This window comes from Callorhinus ursinus, unplaced genomic scaffold (genome assembly GCF_003265705.2).
Source record: "Callorhinus ursinus isolate GAN/ISIS: 27379988/994484 unplaced genomic scaffold, GSC_fseal_2.0 scaffold1, whole genome shotgun sequence".
In the NCBI taxonomy this organism is placed as follows: Eukaryota; Metazoa; Chordata; class Mammalia; order Carnivora; family Otariidae; genus Callorhinus; species Callorhinus ursinus.
This window is the reverse complement of record NW_027397063.1, coordinates 44,898,394-44,912,752: the sequence shown is the minus strand read 5'-3', so window position 1 is coordinate 44,912,752 and position 14,359 is coordinate 44,898,394.

The window sequence follows — 14,359 nt, the reverse complement described above, 5'->3', positions numbered from 1 at the left end:
TTCAGAAAAAGTACTGTGGCTGTGCCCATGGTTTGCTCCTTATCCTAAGACTAAAATTTAATTGATCTTTTTTTCCTCAGAGACTTTTTCAGTTTTATTTTTTACCATTTAGAAGAAAGAAACAGTTGCATGTTCCAATCCAGGAAGTCCCTGAATTTCAGAACTCTGAATGAAGGGCAAGAAAAGAAGAATTAGAAAATGGGTTTAGTGGGAACATACCTTAATATAATAAAGGCCATGTATGAAAAGCTTACAGCTAACATCAGACTTAATGCTAAAAAACTGAGAGCTTTTCCTCCAAGATTAGGATTAAGACAAGTGTTTCAACTTTTTTTTTAAGATTTTATTTATTTATTTATTTATTTATTTATTTATTTATTTACTTATTATCTGTTTGAGAGAGAGAGAGAAAGAGAACATGAGGACGGAGAGGGGCAGAGAGAGGGAAAGACGGAGAATTTAAAGACTCCATGCTGAGTGTGGAGCCCAAGGTGGGGCTCCATCCCACAACCCTGAGATCATTACCTGAGCCAAAACCAAGAGTTGGATGCTCAACCAGTGGAGCCACCCAGGCACCCCAGGGATGTCCACTCTTATCACTTTTATTCAGCATAGTACTAGAGTTCCTTGCCACAGCAATCAGATAGGAAAAAGAAATAAAAGGCACCCAGATTGGTAAGGAAGAAGTTAAACTGTCAGTCTTTTCAGATGACATATTATAGAGAAAACTTTAAAGATTCCACCAAAAAACTATTGGAAGTAATAAATGAGATCAGTAAAGTTGCAGGACACAAAATTAATACATAGAAGTCAGTTGTGTTTCTATGCACTAGTAATGAAGTAGCAGAAATAGAAATTAAGAAAACAGTTTCACTTACAGTTGCACTAAAAAGAATACCTAGGAGTTAAAGAGGTGAAAGACCTGTACTCTGAAAACTATACAATATTTATGAAAGAAATTGAAGATGATACAAACAAATGGGTAGATATTCCATGCTCATGGATTGGAAGAATTAATATTGTTTGTTTTTTTTTAAAGATTTATTTATTTATTTTTTAACAGAGAGAGACAGCGAGAGAGGGAACACAAGCAGGGAGAGTGGGAGAGGGAGAAGCAGGCTTCCCGCCGAGCAGGGAGCCCAATGTGGGACTCAATCCCAGGACCCTGGGATCATGACCTGAGCCAAAGGCAGACGCTTAACAACTGAGCCACCCAGTTGCCTGGAAGAATTAATATTGTTAACATATCCACACTACCCAAAGCAATCTATAGATTCAATGCAATCCCAATCAAGATACCAACAGCATTTTTCACATAACTGGAACAAATAATACTAAAATTTGTATAGAACCACAAAAGACCCCAATAGCCAAAGTAATCTTGAGAAAGAACAATGCTCAAGGTATTACAATCCTAGATTTCAAGATATACTACAAAGCTGTAGTAGTCAAAACAGTGTGATATTGGCACAAAATAGACACATAGATCAATGGAACAGAATAGAAAGCCCAGAAATAAATTGACGCTTACATGGTCAATTAATTCATGACAAAGGAGGCAAGAATATATAGTGGGGAAAAGACAGTCTTCCCAAAAACTGGTGCTGGGAAAACTGGCAGCTATATGCAAAAGAAAGAAGCTAGACCACTTTCTTACACCACACACAAAAATAAACTCAAAATGGTTTAAAGACCTGAGTATGAGATTTGAAACCATAAAATTCCTAGAAAAACACATAGGCAATAATTTCTTTTTCTTCTTTTTCTTTTTCTTCTTTTTAAGTAGGCTCCACACCCAGCATGGAGCCCAATGCGGGGCTTGAACTCACAACCCTGATGAGATCAAGACCTGAGCTGAAATCAAGAGTCAGACAATTAACTGACTGAGCCACCCAGAGACCTCTTAGACAGGAATTTCTTTGACATCAGCTTTAGCAACATTTTTCTATATGTCTCAGTCAAGGGAAACAAAAGCAAAAGCCAACAATTGGGACTACACCAAAATAAAAAGCTTTTGCACAGCAAAGGAAACTATTAAGAAAATGAAAGACAGCCTACTGAATGGGAGAAGATACCCAAAAAGGAGGTATCTGATAAGGGGCTAATATCTAAAACATACAGAACTTATACAACTCAACACCAAAAAAGCAAATAATCTGAATAACAATGGACAAAGGACCTGAATTGACATTTTTCCAGGGAGACATACAGATGGCCAACAGATACATGGAAAAATGCTCAACATAACTAATCATCAAGGAAATGTGAATCAAAACCACGAGATATCACTTTATACCTATCAAGAATGGCTAGAATAAAAGAGACAATTTAAGTGTTGGTAAGGATGTGGAGACAAAGGAATTCTCATGCACTCTTGGTAGGAATGTAAATTGGTACAGCCACTGTGGAAAACAGTATGGAAGTTCCTCAAAAAATTAAAAATAGAAATACCGTATGATTTAGTAATTCCACTACTATTGACAGAAACACTAATTTGGAAAAAAATACATGCACCCCTATGTTTATTCCAGCATTATTCACAACAGGACATGGAAACAACCCAAGTGTTTATCAATAGATGGATGGATAAAAAAGATGTGATAAATATACACAATGGAATATTAGTCATAAAAAAAGAATGAGATCTTGCTATTTGCAGCAACATGGGCAGACCTAGAGGGCATTATGCTAAGTGAAGTAAGTCAGACAGGGACAAACACCATTTGATTTCACTTACATGTGGAATCTGAGAAAAACAAATGAGTAAACAAAAAGCAGAAACAGATCCATAAATACAGAGAACAAACTGATGGTTGCCAGAGGAAGGGGGTGAGGGGATGGGCAAAATGGGTGAAGGGAAGTGGGAGGTACCGGCTTCCAGTAATGGAATGAATAAGTCAAGGGAATGAAAGGAACAGCACAGGGGATAGAGTCAGTGGTCATGCAGTGGCGTTGTATGTGACAGATGGGAGCTACACTTATGGTGGGCATAGCATCACATATAGGTTTGCTGAATCACTGTGGTGTTCACCTGAAACTCATGTAACTTTGTGTGTCAGCTATACTTCAATTAAAGTAAATAAATAAATAAAAAGGAGAGAAGAATTAGGGCTACCTGGTAATCTTCTGTTTGTGTCTTAGGTCTAACTTCTTCATGCCTGCTACGTCAGGGACTGCCACTAACACCTAAAACTGTGTACCAAGCCTTCCTCCATAATAACCTTCTTGTCACCCCCAAGGAGCCTCCTTGGCTCATCACCCTCTTGCCTTTATAGCTTTACTTCCCCTTGTCATCCTGTCTGTCAGGATCTGACACTCTTAGCACTGTTCTGGAAACCCCAGATCATGGGGCATGATCTCTTCCCCTTATCTCCAGCCCTAGCACTGGGTCAGCTCTCTCTAACTATGAGCATGAATGCCCTGTCCCCTTGCCCAGCTCCTCAGTGGCATAAACTGGAAACCAATGTGTGTGCTGTCCCCAAAAGAAGTCAGACCACGTTAACCTAGCAGAAGGAGCGTGGTCTTCCCATGAGTGGCCACAGCAAAGGAGACCTTGGATACAGAGAAGAGACTCACTGGAAGCTTTCTATGACTAGACACAACTTGTGTCTTTTTAGTTAAGAACCCCAGGGGACTTGGGGGAAGGCTACTGAATAGCTTGAAATGATGGGAATTATATATTGTATAAGTGTTAAGTAATAATATTATTTAACCTGATATTTGATAGAGGTTTCTACTGCCCAGTGTTCTTTTTTTTTTTTTTTAATTGCCCAGTGTTCTAAGTCTGTCTGTTTTTACAGAATGATTTCTCCTAAGTAAATTGTCTTACTCTTCTGAGGGGAGCCTAGGTAGCCTAATCTTAACTGTGAGGAACTCATAGAGTTCTCTAGCTCCTTGAGGGGTGTTTAAAAATACATAAAGCAAAATTATATCACCTTAAGTACATTATGAATTTAAAAGCACACAGCCCTGCCAGATTTTCCTTTGCCTTGGAGAATGGGAATAATTATATTGTAAGTGCAAACAAAATGAGGTTTCTCTCACAGGCAGATTTTTGTGATTCCACTCTGGACTTTTGTTTAGAAATTTTGTTCAGTTTCTTAGAGGAGCTAAATAAAATTGCTGCAGAGAGGCCAGAGGGGGGCACCAAATAATCATGATTGATAGAGTGGTTTGTCTGAGCAGTTGTGGGAGGCTCAGGCATCAGGCTCTTGAAACCTCTGTGTCTGTTTTGACCATTTTGGGCAGAAAGCACATTGAAGTTTTTCTGTTTACTGAATTATTGTCAAACCAGGAGCTAACATCCCCGCTTTAGAAGCTTGCAAAAGTACTCAACTAATGGGGTAGCAGCAGTTGGCAGGATCTGTGGTTGCAAACATTTTAGAAAGCCTCTGCGCTCTTAAATTCTTATTTCACTAATCAGAGCTGAACCGTAGGAAGAATTGAGAAATTGCACCATGTCCTTGAAAGATACTGGGTTGGGTCTTTCTCGATCTTTCTCTCTGAGGCAGAGAAATTATTGGCAGTGTTCTAGCTTTAATTGTTCTTGGTAAGTTTCCGAAGTGTCTCTTTGGTCTTCAGGATGGGGGATAAATTTATCACATTTAAAAATTCATTTTTACCTTGGGCTATTTGAAAAAAGTCTGCGTCCTTTGCCTTAGGCAGGATTTCTAAGCTGCAGATAACTTTCAAAAGTGTTCCAGCACAATTGTTACAATTTCTCTTGTGTGGAAAAGTTGTGTTTTGTGTAGTTGGTACTTACTACCCCTTGTGGTCTGTAGTTTGCTTATATGTCCTTATTTGTGGTGGACCAAGTTGAGGTAGGGTGGGGGCGCTGAGATGAGGGCAAAGAGATTGGAATTGTCCTCTGTTCAATTGAGGAGGATATAGGTATGCTTACTGTGTTCTTCACCAACACTCAAAGGGTTCTAAGTCTTGCAAAATATATGTGAATACCAAAAGTGATTAGTTATGATCCTGTGGAATTTAAGACTCATTTAACTTCAGACCCCCCATTTATCCCCAGTTCTCCTTTTCGACTTTCTGTATGTTCAAGGCGTGTTTCTTTTTTTTTTTTTTAAAGATTTTATTTTATTTATTTGATATGGAGCAAGAGAGAGAGCACAAGCAGGAGGGAGGGGCAGACGGAGAGAGAGAAGCAGGCTCCCTGGGGAGCAGGGAGCCCAATGCTGGACTCGATTCTGGGACTCCAGGACCATGACCTGAGCTGAAGGCAGATGCTTAATGACTGAGCCACCCAGGCGCCCCTCAAGGGGTATTTCAAAATCTTTTCTGTCTTGTAGGGTAGCATCTGTGCTTATTGTTTTTCCCATTATGGTAGTGCATGACAAATGAGCCAGTGCACACAGAACAGTTCTGACTCAGGGAGATAGAGCCTGTGAGGATCCCAATAAACGCCAGCCCCTTCATATGTCACATTTTGTTATTTTTTTTTTTTAAAGATTTCATTTCTTTATTTGAGAGAGGGAGAGAGAGAGAGAGAAAAAGCATGAGCGGAGGAGGAGGAAAGGGCAGAGGGAAAGGGAGGAGCAGGTTCTCCACTGAGTGGGGAGCTGGACACGGGGCTCGATCCCAGGACCTAGGGATCATGACCTCAGCTGAAGGCAGACACTTAACCAACTGAGCCACCCAGGTGCCCATATATGTCACATTTTAACTTGAGGTTTAAGAACCTGGTCTCTGGAGCCAGACTACCTGCGTCTGAATCTAGGCTCTGCCTCTTGTTAGCTGTATGACTTTGGCAAGGTGCTCAGCCTCTTTGTGCCTCAGATTCCTCATCTGTAAAGTGGAGTAATATCATAGGGTTATTGTGAGAATTAAATGAGTTATTATATGTAAAGCAGTCAGACAGGACTCTTGGTATGTAGTGTTTCAGAAGTACATGCTAAATTAATGTTTATAGGCATTGTAAAATCTATTATACCAGTCTCATAAAATATTTATTTCTCCACAGAAATTTGCCATCAGGTGAGTTTTTATATGGGTACATATTGACTTAGGTGTTTCCTGCACTCAACTTCTTGGCTGGTATTTTAGGCCTCTACCACTATCTCTTATGCCAAAATCTTGTACAAAGATCATATTACAACTGACTCCTCAACATAATTTATTTAACAAACATTGATATAGCACTTTCTATGTGCTCCACACTGTTTTAAACACTATACAAATATTAACTCATTTAATCCTCATTATAACATGAGAATACTTGTTGAATTTCAATTAAGTGATGTGAGAGATCCTTTATCCCAGTGTCTGACATGATGATCCTTCAGTAAATATTTGTTGAAGGAATGAATACCTGTGAGTGACTCAATCAATCAGTCTATCTTGTTTGCTATCAAAAAGCAAACAATACACCAGGATGTTATATTAAGTGGCCTGGAAACTGGAAACAGTTGAGACATTTCTTGCACAGCTGTATTCAGTTTATCCCGAGGGGCTCAAGCAGCCTAACTGTTCCTCTCCCTTTCTCAGTATTAAATCACTTCCTACTTAATATTAAGTTTAGATGTTTAGACATCATAGATTAGGTAAAATCTTTGGTGATTTGTAGACTTTTATACTCACCTATATTGATAGTTGAATATTTCTGTTTTTATCATAATTTTGGATTTTGAGCAGGAAGTATTAGGATTCTGTTTAAAACATTAAGATATGCCAATTTTCCCTTACTCTTTGAATTGCATCCTTTATTTTTGTTCTAATTTGGGAAGACATATTTGCATCATATTTCATTTGTCACTGTCCTGAAAAGATTAGCCAACAAGCACTTAATATTTTGTAATGCTTTATCATAATTGAAAACATCTACATATTAAGCCTGAGGAATAAATTACCTTAAAAATATGTCAGATCTATTCAGCATCCATTTGGGAACACTTGAGTGGTAAATGCCAGTTTTTATGAAACGACAATAAATGTTTTTATTCAACATGCTATTGCCCCAACCACTTGTAGACTCTTTTTATAGTCACCAAATTAGTTGCATTTAACTTTAAATTGTATTTGTTGAAGCACTGTTAATGTGATAGAAAAGAATCAGTGTAATAACAACCTAAGACTTCAGTAGTCTCTGTGTCTGCTCTCTCTCTCTTTTCTCTCTCTGTCTCTAGCTACCAATCAAAATATTTATCTTTTTCTAATTATGACAAGTATCTGGTAAAGTGGGATTTACATTTTTTAATGGAGCTTTTGAAATGTGGCAACTGAAGGGCATTTGGAAAAGTGTGGGCAAATTTGCATGAGTTCAGGTCCCTTTGGGTGTTCTGAAGAGGTAGAGTTGAGAGATCAAACTCTGCAACCTCTTATCTCTGAGATGAAATATTATTGATACTGCTGGAATAGACAAGGGTGATTGTGAACAAGTCCTGGGTTCAAGGAAGTCAACAAGTCTTTTAATAGAAGTCACAAGATGGTACAGATAACAGTTGGGGAGTGGACTGCCCCATGCCTCATCCAGGGTTCCGAGGCAGAAGGTGAGTTGGAGTTTATGAATTGACAGTCCATAAAATCTGTCCCAATCCCACCATGTAGCTGTCAGGCTTGTTCCCGTGACCCTAAAAACTCTAGTCCAGTTTGGACACCCTTTTCTGTGTGCAGCCCTCAGTGGGGAGGGCCAGTCTTCTCCCTGCATCAGTTTTATTCATGCAGTTAAGGCCAGAGTCATGAAACGGGGATATCACAGGAAAGTCTAGATTTCAACTGTGTGCTGAAGCCTGACATTTTGACAATATGGACAGTGTGCAGGCCCTGAGATAAGAGCAACAGTTTTCCCCTAGGGGTTGGGACATCGGCCAGCTTCAAGGGAAACATCTGAACTCTGTCCACCGAGATAAGAGGTACAAACTGTTGGTCTTAAATCCCTGTAAATGTTTTAGAGGATTCCTGGACATTTCAGGATGATGGTGTGGGGCTGGCCGCCTGGAAGAAAAATATTGGACTTGTTTATTTGTTTATAAACCCTATCCCTGTAAGTATTTGCAATGTTGTGATTTATAAGGAAAATGTATATGTGACCATCCAGATGACCAAAACATATTTCTCATATATATTTGGTCTTCATCCACAGTTCCTGACTCACAGCTCCCAAAACCCTTGGCATTTCCTCAGTGTTGAGAGTGACAGAGGTGTTTCTTTAATGTTAATGAGGTGACTTTTGGATCTCAGGAGAATGAACAATGTGATTAGAGGATTGGAACTTTTGGTTCTAGCCCCAGACCTCTGGGAAAGGGAGAGGGCCTGGAAGTTGAGCCAATTGCCGGTGGCCAATGATTTAAGCATTGTAATGAAGCATCCACGAAAATCCAAAAGGATAGGGTTTGGAGAGTTTCCAGGTTGGTGAACATGTGGAGATTCAGGGAGAGTGGCATGTCTGGAGAAGGCTTTGCAGCTCCATGCCTTTTTCTCATATCTCCCTCTATGCATCTCTGATACCTGGCTAGTTCTTGAGTTACATCCTTTTACAATAAACCAGTGATCTACTAAGTAAAATGTTTCTTTGAGTTCTATGAGCCATTCTAGCAAATTAGTTGAACCCACGGAGGGGCTTGTGGGAACCTCTGATTTATAGTAACAAGCTTGGCTTGTGATTGCCATCTGAAGTAGGGGCGTGGGGGCCAGTCTCGTAGGACTGAGCCCTTCACCCATGAAATCTGATGCTATTTCCAGGTGACTAACATCAGAACCGGGTTAAGTTATGGATACCCTGCTGGTATCTGAGACTGTTTGTGGGTGAGGGGAAAGCTCCCCCTGACATGTTGGAATTGGGGCCAGGAACCCCAAAGAATATTTAATAAAAAATTAGGTGGCTCAACAAATATTTGTGGAAAAACTATTAAATAGAAGTAGAAGCTTGAGTATTGTGCTTCAAAACACCACTATGGGTCTCATTCACATGCTGATATGTGAAGGTGGGTGCTCAAGTCCCAGTTTACACGTATATCCACCCTGCAACATTCTGTAAGCCCTCTACTGCTCTTTCTGCCTCCTCTTGATGATGTCTGCCTTTTTTTTTTTTTTATGTCCACCTTTCTAATCGTGGGATTTAGCATGCTGGCCTCAGCCCCTCACACCTCCATCACGTCAGACTGCCCCGCTCACCTCCCTGCACTTGAAGGGTTCATCGTCACCTTGAAATACCTCTCATACCTCACCTATTCTTTTTCAGCTCTTCACCTTTAAAGTTGAATGAACCTTTTTTGGCTACTTTTCCTCAACTTTTCCCCTTTTTCTAAACTTCTGAAACTTCTGTGTCTTGATAGATTGAAAGCTTTTTTAAGAGTAAGGACCACATCTTTTTTTATCTTCTGTTTACTGCACTGTGCTCGGATGATGTACCACCACAGACCAGGTTTACAGTCCTCATTTGCTTAAGCTGCTTTGTATTCCCTGAACAAACTCAATCTCGGGCCTTGCAAATTACAGATGACTTCAGATTTTTTTTTTTTTTAATGGAACAAAGAACCCCCCTTTTTTGTGTTATTTTGTTTTATATTTGTCTTTTTCAAACTCTTCTTGACTCTAATCGTGGCAAAAACCTTGAAATAGTTGGAAGTTTTCTCTCTGGTGGACAAAGGTGCTCTGCGATTAGATCTTCTAATCATAACCAGTCAAAACCTATTATCCGAATAGGTTTTCTAGTAAATTATTGGAGAATGTTTATTTAAAGTCTTCTGAAAAACTTTAAAATTGGTCTGATGAGACAGATCTATCTTACCACGCTACAATGCTCGAGTTTATGATTATCATACCGGTGAAATAATTTACTTTCACAATATATATTAAGCTCCCTGGGGCCTTAATGTCAGGCATATTGTTAGGCACACATAGTAGGTTCTTAATAAATATTTAATGGAAAATTAATATATTCTAATATATAATTTTTCGAGTGTGCTATTCCATTTTGGCACATTGCCAAATGTAATTGACTAGAAAATTCTGTAAAGTGCTCATTTATGACCAAATTTAAAACCTCTTTGAGGTTACTAGAGGTGCCTTTGTCTTCACACAGCTAGGAAGAAAATAAGCTGTTTTATACAGAGATTATATTTAGTTGTTTTCTTAGATTCACAATAGTCCATTATTATAATTGTATTTTAGCACAGACTGATAAATAAGACATCAACATTATTATCTTTTCTCTTTCCAGTTTCAATTTTTCCTTCTTCTTAACAGAATTCTTTCTCAGAACTATTCATAAGCATTTAAATTAAATTAGTATTCTTTAGGTTACATGTGATATAAATTAATATTCTCTCTGGATAAGTGGTTGATGATTATTTTCATAGTTGTGTTATGGACTTTGGTATTAGTATTATTCTAAGAATACATCATTTAAATTCTGACAAGATTTTAAAACATTTTCTTCTAAGTAATGCCTACCAATTAGTCCTTTCCTTTTCTTGTTAGTCTAGGGCTGTGACTGAATACCAGATAGGAAGAGGATCATAAATTTCTGTTCTATCTAGATCTAGATCAACAGGAGGACCTATGGGTAAGTAGAAGTATGGTTATGGATGGATTCTGGAGCCTACTTGCTAACATAGGCTTGTGGCTGCGGACTTTATGGGGTTAGCTTTTAATCTGCTGTCAACTAGCATGATATCACAACTGCCGTAAGAAAATAAACACATAGTCTTATGAGGGTGACTACATTGACCTTACCCTTTCTCTGAATGACTTGACAGAAGATCTGATTTTCTATGATGCAAGAGAAAAATAGCAATTGCAGTGTTTTGCTGCATAAAGTATGTTCTGGTTTAAATTATTAAATTAGTGGCATATAAAGTTATTATCTTGTTTGAACAAAAATCTTATTAAATTGAGCATATTTTTACTTCACAAAATGAAATTAGATTTTTAGATTGTTGTTTTTCTTTTCAGTTGGAAATTTATTGAGTGAATAGAAAACAAGTCATACAACTTTCCGAAGAATATATTACATCTTTTTGCATTTTGGTTTTCTTTGGCTTTGTGTGGTTTTTTAGAAAATCTTGTAAGTTGATTGTATTAAAGTAGAAATTGAAAGAAAATAACCAGACATATAGCAGTAAATTTGCAGAAAAAGACTTCTTTAAATGAATGTTCACTGCAGTATTACTTATATAAATACTTGGGAACTACCAAAGTCTCCAACAATAAATATATTGTTAGTAAAACTGTGACCTTTCCAATAACGGACTATTAGGTAGATTTTAAAAATATTTTTGAAGAAGTTTTAAAAGCACAGGACATTTTTCCTAAGGTAAGAAAACACATAACAACAACAACAATAACAACCAACCCAGAAAACTAGCTGCATATACAATAGAATTTTAGTTTGGTTTGTAAAGACAAACAAATGAATGGAATAAGGCAAAGCACTGAGCACTTAGAGGGTCTTATCATATTTAATCTTCACATGAACCCAGTGAGATTATTTGGGGAAACTTAGAAAATTCTACAGTCAAGGACTGATTCTCTGGGTGACTAGTTTCAGGAGATCATTTTAGAAGTTGTAAGTCATAGGTCAGCAATTTGGAGACATGTAAATTGTGTATTGGAAGAAATTAAGTATGTACATGTAGTAAATGTAATTGATTTTAAGAATGTGTTTTTTTCGGAGGAGATGTGATAACTGCTGTTGTTGGGCCTGGTTCTTAAAGTATAAACTGGCCAAGTATGTGTAGACGTCAAAATCCCTACCAGTGATTGGTCCCCTCTGTAGCTTTTAGGTTGTCTGTTCCTTAACACCTTCAGGCTCCCATAAGAAAAACTGTTTTGCCTCAGTGATATGGAGTAGTCTTTTTGATTGAGCTTGAGTTCCAGTCACGGTGATTTTTCCCTGAGGAACTGGAGAGGAGCCATTTTCCCCAATGCAGAACTAAAAGACTCAGCATGATTGGAGCCCAAAGTTTCTAGAATTTGCCTTTGCCATTCTTCTGCTCTTGTTGCTCTTCTCCAGTCAGCTACCCTGACATCTCAAGGGTTAAAGATTGTATCATTTGTTGAGCTAACAGCTTTCACTTATGATTTCAGGGATTGGGTAAATGGCAGCAATAAAATGTTTGTGCTAGGATATCCATTTTCTCCTGAGACTCATTATATTATGTTGTGGTGCCAGTGCATGCATGTGCAGGCCAACTGGTTTTAACACAGAGGAGAATCAGGCTTTGATTCTTCACTTGAGAATTATACCTAAACATTGGTTAGTAACTTCATTTTGCATATGAGTAAAATTAAGACATAGAGAAGACCGCAATTTGCCTAAAGTCACACCTCTTCTACTCATGACAGTCAGGATTTCAACCCAGCTCTGTCTAGCTTCAGAGATCTTGGTTATTTTAGTACCAGGATCATAAATAGTTTTCTTTTTTTAAAAATATTTTCTCTATTTTCTCCATCTTATATGGTGGTACTGCTTCCATAAATGAGTAATAAATTTTTTTTATGTTTTTTATAAGTAATAAATGCTATGAAAGTAGAGATAAAACATTTTTATGTAATCTGAAGAAGGGAGAAAGAAGATATTTTTCCTATTAATGAGAAACACATCCCTGTTTCTCTTTTCCATCCGGGACTGTTTGCTGTGGTTGCACCTGCCATATTGTGCTGAAATGACCTGAAGACAGATGGAAACAATATGCTCTACAAGGCTGAAAATATCTGCCTTGACTTACAGTTTCATTAAAGCTTGTGTGATCAGACTGTGCAAAAATTAGCGTATATTATTAACTAAACTCATCAAGTGCTAATGACTTATAAAACATAGAACAATAAAAACAAAGCAGAAGATATTCTTTAATAATCACTACTTGATTTCTTCAGGTTCCAACAGGATTCCATTTAGCTGTAGAAACTTGAATACCAATCTACAGGTATATATTCCTTTGTCCTCTTTGGGCTAGGTGTGCTTGCCCCCTGGGAAAGAAACAAAAGTTTCAGAATACATTTTTATTCATGAAGGTGCTCTCTTTAGATTTTTGAAGAGAAGAACTTCTGGACCGATGAGTAAAATATGTTACTTCTGAGACGTCTGCCATCAAGACAGGCAGCCAGTGTGCACTTTAATGACCTTTCCACGGTCACAACTGACACTGACACTGACACTGACAAAAAGGATTTGGGACAAAGAGCTATGTTCACCTGTACACCATTTTCCAGCTTTACCACCAGCTCTGCATTGTGTGCTCCTGTATTTGGCTTACGCAGATGTTTGTAGCTATGAAAATAGAATGCTTCTTTGCTACTTAAGGATTCTGTCCTGGGCAGGGGAGGGGAGAAGCAAGATCAAACCGTTTCGGCAGGCAAGCTCTTTGATAAGGAAGCTGTGTGGCCCAAGAGCTTAAAGTCAACAAAGCAGGAACAACTGAGATTCTGTATCTATTGAAACATCTCCAGTTGAGCCATGTTTGTAGATGAAATAGTTTAAAGGCATTTGCAAAGCATGTTCCTTAAAAAAAATTCATTTGCTTCTGACAGTTATGTAAAACTTCAGGTACTTTGTAAAAAGCCCTCAATGTTGAATGATTGAAGGTTGTTAATGGAAGACTAGGCAGTGAAAAACAGCTGGGAGTTGGAGAAATGGAATGGTGTTCAGAAACACAACTGATAGAGGCTGTCTCTGGGGCAGGGCTTAAATCACTGAAAATTTGAATGAACTTCTGAAGAGTAACCTGTTTTTGTTTGGGTCCTACAGTATAGGATGGTCAGCTTTAAAGAGTGTCTGAGAGTGTGGTTCCAAGAAGCTCGAGGGTACACTGCTGCTGTGAATCCTGACATAAGTGTCAATAACAAACTTCCAAAGTGATAAGTCTTTTGAAACTGTTAGTTCTTAGCGAAACAGCTTGGAGGATCTTTTGCCAATGCCCATTAGTTTTAGAGCAATAATTAGAAGATAATTAGCCTAGCAGCTCTCTCAGTGATTTTATATTAGGAGTGATAAATATCACTATCTATCTCCATGGTTTCAGTTCTTCTGTGTGTATTTGCTTTGTACCAAATCGGGGCAACTTGGGCTATTTGGGAAGACTGATGTGGACCGCTAGGGGGAGGCACCCCCCCACCCCGACTCAGCCCAAGAATATTGGTGACTCTGTGGCCTCAGCATCCCACAAGTGGGATGAAATAGCAAAAGAGAAATCCTCTAGTGATTCTTTCAGGGATTAGTTCATGTGAACAAATGGAATATTTCACAGAGATCTTCACCGATCAAGGAGAGGAACTTCTTTCTGTATGAATGCAACCTGAAAATTCTACCATAGCAAGAGTGTGATAAAAATCCCTCCACTGATATGGCTTACAGTGGATAAGGGATGTAATACAGTAAAAAAGAAAAAAAAAAAACAGGCTCACAGAG